The sequence below is a fragment of the Pteropus alecto genome, unplaced genomic scaffold (assembly GCF_000325575.1).
Source record: "Pteropus alecto unplaced genomic scaffold, ASM32557v1 scaffold8, whole genome shotgun sequence".
Classification (NCBI taxonomy): domain Eukaryota; kingdom Metazoa; phylum Chordata; class Mammalia; order Chiroptera; family Pteropodidae; genus Pteropus; species Pteropus alecto.
This window is the reverse complement of record NW_006494609.1, coordinates 19,913,615-19,920,790: the sequence shown is the minus strand read 5'-3', so window position 1 is coordinate 19,920,790 and position 7,176 is coordinate 19,913,615. Positions and strand designations below refer to the sequence as shown.

The 7,176-nt window shown below is 47.6% G+C and overlaps 1 long non-coding RNA gene across 1 annotated transcript; it reads left to right on the top strand.

Annotated features, from left to right (window-relative positions):
- Positions 1–230: 230 nt before the first annotated feature.
- LOC102898149 lies at positions 231–6,062 on the top strand. Its single transcript, XR_439371.2, has 3 exons — positions 231–531; positions 2,204–2,350; positions 4,239–6,062. It is a non-coding gene; the product is annotated as an uncharacterized LOC102898149 (long non-coding RNA).
- The last annotated feature ends 1,114 nt before the right edge of the window (positions 6,063–7,176 follow it).

Genomic DNA, 7,176 nt, shown 5'->3' with positions numbered 1-7,176 from the left:
TTTAAAATATTCAGTACCCTCTTTCCTCCCACCCCATTGGTGAGGAAATCAAAACAAAAGGCTGAGAACCCGTTGGTTGAAAAGTTTAGTTTTGATAGATCGCTTTCTTCTGGCCTTGTTCACTGAGCATGTGTGTTGGTGAAAACAAAGAAAATCGGGGGCTGGATTTGGGCGACCAGCCTCCTTCTGGAAGAAAAGGGGTAGGAGGAGTTTATTCGTGATCTCGTGTTTGTGTAGCTGTTAATAACAACTGCTTTGCTTTGCTATGATTCGACTTCAAGGCGCGTTAACGAAAGATGTTTTCGAAGGCCGAGAACACTTTTTATGGTAAAAACAGCGATAAAAGCGGAGTGGATTCTAGTGCAGAGTGACAAAGAAGTGATCTTTGGATCCTTTCAAGTAATAACAGTAGTGATGCTTACTGCCTATTTTCACTGTGCTCAGAACTCTCCCGAGAACACTTTTGACAAGGTGACTCATAATATGTCCGGGACTCAGGTGGCGTTTCCATCACCATGGACACCTGACCAGGTATGTCTACCTGCAATTCCAGGATCCTCAGCTATCCCAGGGGTTTGGGGCCTTCAGAAGGCGAGTCTTCCCAGTGAGAGCTTTAGTTCTTTGTTATTTTCATCGCCGTCGTGTGAAAATCCATGTGGGGTGGGGGAAGGGAAGAACGGGCGGCAGGAAATGGGTCTGGTTTTGTGACCACACGTGGCCTTAATCTTCATTCGGCTGCCTATGAAATGGGTGGGGAAAGTCACAGGCTTGCAGAGCTCGCTCATACATGTTGTGGGTGTGCAGGAGACGAATCCCAAAGAGATCTCCCAGGAGGCACGCAGCACCCTTCCCTGAGGGTGGGTGGGCGGGCACCTGGCCCTTTGGCACAGATGACAGCGTTTAGTCCAAGCGCTGACCTTTCACAAGTATTTTGAACGAACTTTTCTGGGTAGCCAAGCTTCCCAGGCTAAGTGGAGAGGGTGACAGGAAAGGAGGTGCCATCAAACGAAAAGAGAGTTTATTAAACATTAGCAAACAGAGGTGGCTGCTCAGTGCACTTTCAAGGAGAGATCGCTGGAAATTATTTCACAGCGCCTGCTCCACCCTTTCACATACCTGTCCCACAAACACAGCTCCTTCTCAAAGAGCTTAGATCTAATCAACTGTTCCCTCGCTCTTTCAAGCACCACGATATACAAGGGAGCAACGTTGCTTGAAAAATTAACACCTAGTACAAGAAATGAACACCCGATAACCGAACTCTCTGGTATCAGACTATAATTAATGAAGCCTCCATCCTGTCTTACAGGGACCTTGTTATTCACCAGAAAAAAATAATCCGTTAATGGAGGCACAGTGTTTTGTCACACCAAGACAGGATTTCACCAATTGGAGGCTAACTGTTCATTTTATGACCTGGTTTTTCTGTGGCGTTCTGCGGATCCTCTCACAGGGTCTAAATGTTGTTTTTCCCTGAAAGGATAAAGAATAATTAAATATAAGAGAGCAGGATTCTGCTCCCGACTTCTGATTCGCAGGTCAAGTTTTACCTATGATATTGTCTCAACTTTAACTCATCATTTTTGTTTTGAGAAAAGGTGTCCTCCAAGGCCACCAGTCTTCCTGGACCTCACTAGAGGGTAGAAAGGCTTCCGAACCCTCTAGAATTGTTCTTTCTCTTCCTTCTAGAGAGCTTCTGTAAGTAGTTTGTAATAGATATTTTTACACTCATTTGAATCCAAAGCACCCTGTGCAACCACATTATACAAAAATTCAGAAACACCCAGGAGGAAATCTTCAGGCACATGACAATATGTCAAATGCCAGGGACAAGTCAGGACAAATTTTAAAACCTGCTCAGTCCTTCTGAAGTTGGTCTGAAACCTGTTTGTTTCTCTCTCTCTACGATGTGATTATATGGCATATATGCCTTGTGCTGCTGGACGAGTGAGTGTGTGTGTGTGTGTGTGTGCGTGCGCACACACACACACATGAACACACACGCAAAAGCACACACTTGCCCAGCAGCACAGGATTTCACGAGCTCTAAGAATTAAAAATTAAATGACATTTCATTCCTTAGAAGGGAAGTCCCCTAGCTTATGTGTGAAAGGGGAAAAAATGCCTTTAAAGTGCATTAAGACTATTTTTTTTTTTTTACTAACTTGATCTGAATTAAAGCAAAAATCACACTTGTGCTCAGGTCTGTGAACGACGCATTTCAAGTCTCAGCAGAAGCCCTCCTATGATGCAATTCGCTCCTTAGATGAAGCTTTGAACCGCATTTCTTCCTCCGCCACCTGTCGGGGTGAGGGTGGCGATGTGGCGCCGGACCCCCCTTCCTTATCAGGTACAGTAGGGCTTCGGCAGCGAGACTGCTGGAGTTCAAATTCTGACCTTGCCCTCTCCCTGAGAATCTTGATTCTCTCCCTGAGAATCTTGGGTATGCTTCTGACCCTTTCTGTGCCTCAGGGGCCTCATTGGTAAACAACCACTCCAGGTTCTGGGCATTAAGTGAGGTGATATCTAGGATATATGACGATGAGGCAAGTTCCAGGTGTAGAGTTGAGGTTTCATACATGTGAGCTATTGTCATCCGCCAGTTTTCATTTGCCTGGGAGAACTATAGCAAAGGAAAAGTGACCCGATCCGATTAAAACGTAAGTTCCCTACTCAAAAGCAGCTCACGTGGCATTTCTTCTAGGCAGGCGCCCTGGACCCGCTCAAGGAGAAGGACTCTGCTCTGCCTCTTGTGCCCGCGGCACACGGTACCCACAGAGCCTCTGCTGTGCCTTTTATCCGCTGCCCTCTGTGAGTCTGGGAGCGTGGGCCAGGGTGCATCCCCGAGATGCCGACTGTGCCTGCTGCCTTCCTCACCCCCACCCCCAGCGCCAGGCACACAGAGCTTCCACTCTCATGAGTTAAGCCGAGCAGGTAAACAAAGGCAGAGCCCTGCCTGGACTGCACCATTGGCTAAAATCCCAGAGATGCGGCGAAGCGGGCACGGGTCCTCGGTCTGGCCAACTGCACGCTTCTCTCCAGGACAAGTTTCCTGCTGGGGGCCATGCTCTTCTAAGGACAGTCCACGACCAGAGGCGGGCAGGACTTTTGTCTTTTTCACCTGGAACCTCCTGGGGTGTTTTCCAGTAGATGGTCACTCTATCTGCCTCGGACATTAAACATTACAAATAACCAGTACGGATCTGCTACTTTCTTTTTGTTACAGTAAAAAGAAAAATAAATAGAAAAAAAAAATAGTAAAAAGAAAAAAGAAAATAAATTGTCACCTGCCACGAAGATCATAAAAAGAAATATCGGTCGGAAGCAGGAGTGGGAATTCTCAAATAACAACCCCAAAAAGGAATTCCAGCTTCTAGTATAGACATGATTTAAATTTTCATGAAGAAATCAGCTGGTTTGCACAAAGGCAGGGGTGATGGGAAAAAAAAAAAGTAATAAACCATGGGTGGAGGTGAGGACCGTGACCCAACAGGGTCCCCCGGAGGACCCCTCTGACCGGGCTCCGGTGTGCGTTCCTTGTCACAGAGAGCACCTCCTGCCCTGGGCTAATTATCTTTTAAAATTCATATCTTGAGCCACAGTCCTCCTCGTGGGATTAAGCACAGTACGCTTTGCAAATTGAAAATAAGATAGCTGTTAGGAATATATACTTGCCTCTATGATTACCGCAGCAAACAAAGGCAAAACATTAATTTACATCTATTATAATAGAGAAACAAAGCCAGAGATATGCCTCGTATCTCAGGCAGGAGATGAGTTTGCAAAGGTGACGTTCCTGGAAGATGAGGTAGGTGACGGGCTGCAGAAGTGAGGGCTGGAGGGGTGGCGTGGCATCCACCTGCTCCTCCGTGAGCCATCGCATCTCCCCAGCTCACTTCACAGACAAGGAGAGGGGTCCAGAAAGGGGAGAGAGGCATCATTTCTAGCCAGGAGGTTAGGAGCAGAGAGAGCATGGTCCGTCCTAAATCCACGCTTGAGTTTCTACGAAGATGGTGGCCGGAGATGTTTTTGTAATCAAGCCTGTTATGGTCATCTCAAAACTCCTACAAAAATGTGTTTTTTTTACAAAGTGGAGACTAGATCCTAAGCCCCACCGGACAGAGGAGAACACAGAGGGTCACAGTGGCTCATGCGATCTAGCCTTTCTTGGGTGTGTGACGTGTGTGAGGCACTGTACCCGCTGTAATGGGTCCTTTATTATGTTTCCCATTTCACAGAGGAAGAAATTGGCACGTGCGAGGTCAAGGCACCTGCCCGAAGTCACCCAGCCAGAACTTCGCGCTCAGCCTGTACCACGACCACTTTGGCCTGGAAACAGGCTATTTGGAGCCCCCGTGCCATGCTCATGCCCACCTCCCTGGCAGGGCTTGTCCAGCCTTTCAGCTTGAGTGATCCTTGTCAAGGTCAAGTCACCTTGTCTCAGAGTCTCTCCAACCAACAGGGAGGGGCTGAGCTTTCATATCTGTGTCTGCCCTATCGCACCTCACGAACTCCCCTCATGGTATGGGGCACACAGTGCCAGCCAACATCAAATCACCCACGGAGCTGGGAGCCCTGGAGGTCAGAGACTCCTCGTGCTCTCAGAGGCTCCTTGCCTGCCCTTGGTGGAGACGCCGGGGTGAGTGCAGCTCCCTCTCTGCCCACTGCACGGAGGCTTTCTCCTTTTCTGCTGAATCGGGGTGTGACTCCCGTAGCTCATCACCCAGACTTTTTCCATCATCCCCTGCACCCATGTACCCTCCCGTCTCACATGCACTGGACGCTGGCTCCCCGAGCACAACCCTCTGATCAGACAATGGCTGGTCCATTGACATTATCCCTTTCAGCGGAGACTTAAAAGAGGTTGGAGGAAAAAGGAGCTGCATCAAGATATTTACGAGGTTTCGAAGCCTGGCTTACGGCGGGTCTCGCGATGCGGCACTTTGGTTAGGACTGGGGGAAGAACGGGTCCCGATGTCACAGTTCAGGATTGGCGGACACAGCACGGGGAAGGCTCTGAAGTGTCATGGGCGTAAACTATGATTCAACAGTAGAGGAGTGTGATGTTCTTTAATATGGCTTTTCCAGGAAGTTTCTGATAATGAAGATATTTATAACTATTTTCTTCCTGGGCAAGGATCTTCTGGAATAGTAAAGTCTCATTAATGTAGCTGGTAGACTGTGTGGGACTGATGGTTTCAACTGTCACACGTGTGGTCTCATGTCACCACCTCATATTGGATTCCATAGAGAGGCCACCCCTCTGGCACTTCCAAGCCACCCAAAGGACACTGGGCTTAAAGGGGTAAAGAAAAACCTAGATTCTGGCCTCAACACTGTTTCTCTCTCATTCTGAGACCTTGATGAATCACTGGCCCTCTCTGGCCCTCCGTTTTTCCCTCCGTCCAACGGGGCTTTGGGGTAAGTCTTCACTCCATCCCACGACTCTATGACTAAGTTTATGTGCCTGAAGTTGAGGCTTTGGGTAGTGAAATGACTTCCTAACGGAGACAGGAAAGAGGAGGCGGGGAGGGCATTAGAGAGAGCAGGGGGAAGTGGGGAGACAGAAGGGGCAGCTGTGGAAGGCTCCAGAACAGCAAGGTTCCTTTATTCAGGTCTGGGGTTTTTAAGTGTTTTATCTCGTAGAAATGCATACGGCATTTACAAATTGGAAATAACTCTGTAAACTCAGATAAGATGGTCCCACTAATATTGTCGCCAGAAACAGCTCACCATGGCTTCTTTTCAATTAACCATTTAAATCACAGCCCATACAAACCCCAACCCCTGCTGCCTTAGAATAAAAAAGAAAGTTAGACCAGAGACGACGCGTTTTGATTCATGCTGCTGAATGTGGAAAATACACAAGCTTTTTTCTTGGAGCCTATAGTCTAATGTAGCTCTTTGAAAGAACATTCCTTCAGCTGCTGGCAGAGATATCCGCCACCCCCCTTCCTCCAGAGCTGAATGGTGATTCATTATAGATAACCCCTCCTGATTAATGTTGTTTTGACTTTAACTTTGACATTAAAAAAAAAAAATAAAAGCTGTAATCGGTAAAATTCTCCCCTCTAACGTTCACCACTCGGCTATTTTTAGCTGGCTTTGGTGTTTGCTGCAGAAGAGGGAAAAAAAATCTAAATTTAGAAAGAAATTAAATTGTTGATTGTCATCAAAAGTCCTGGCTGTCGGATGAGAAAGTCATCGTGTCAGACCCTTCGCGATGAATAATAAATCAGCGATTTCCTTGAAATTCTTATTTGAGTTCTTTCCTTTCTGTCAACTGCGAGCGTCAGGAGATCTGTTGGTTAGCCAGGCACAAACTGGGTCATGCGCACAAAGCCTTCGAGATGTGCAGCTCCTGATGTGCAGGGAGGGGGTCTATACAGCCTGGCCCCACGAAGAGATGGGAATTATCTGGTTGCCCGGATCGACCGGGGTGGTGTGGTCCAGCTCCACCATGAGAGGCAAACAAGGCTGGGGCTGAAATCCTACAAAGTTCTTCTGTTTCTACGGGCCCCAGTTTTCAGGTCTACAGAATGGTTAGAGAAATGCGTGTTACACGGAGATGCCAAAGGATGACGGATAACGAGTGGGAATCGTGAGCGCAGCATGCGACACACGTACATGCCCAGGATGTGGCAGCAGTTATCACAATTATAGTAATGACTGGTCATAGTGGAGACCGCTCCAGAAAGTTAGCATCCTCAGGGAAGCCACAGGGAAGACTGAGAGTGACTTTCTTTGTCCAGTTTGGATCAGACTTAATGGCTAAGCGGACTTCTCTGTCCATTCACTAAGCCGTGTAGACACAGGCTGAGATCAGGGCCTTCTCTCCCTTTTGTGACGTAAGGCAGAGCTGTGTTCTCAATAATTCTCAAGTGTCATGACTAGTGCTCAAGATCGCAATGAAAAGTTGAAATCAGACCCATCGAGGAACAATGAAATGATTGACATGATACTAAGTGTGACTCTTGGCCACTTAAAACGAGGCAGAGGCTTTTCCCATGAGTCTCTGTATACCATGTCCCCCACGTCTTTGTCCCTTGTCCTCAGACGCATGCACGTGCCATAAGAATCTCACCCTCTCTGAAGTCCTGTGGAGAATAAGAAGCCAGGACGAAACTACAGAGTGGACCATTTTTGGCAGTGCATTGTGGGAAGAAGCAAAGGATG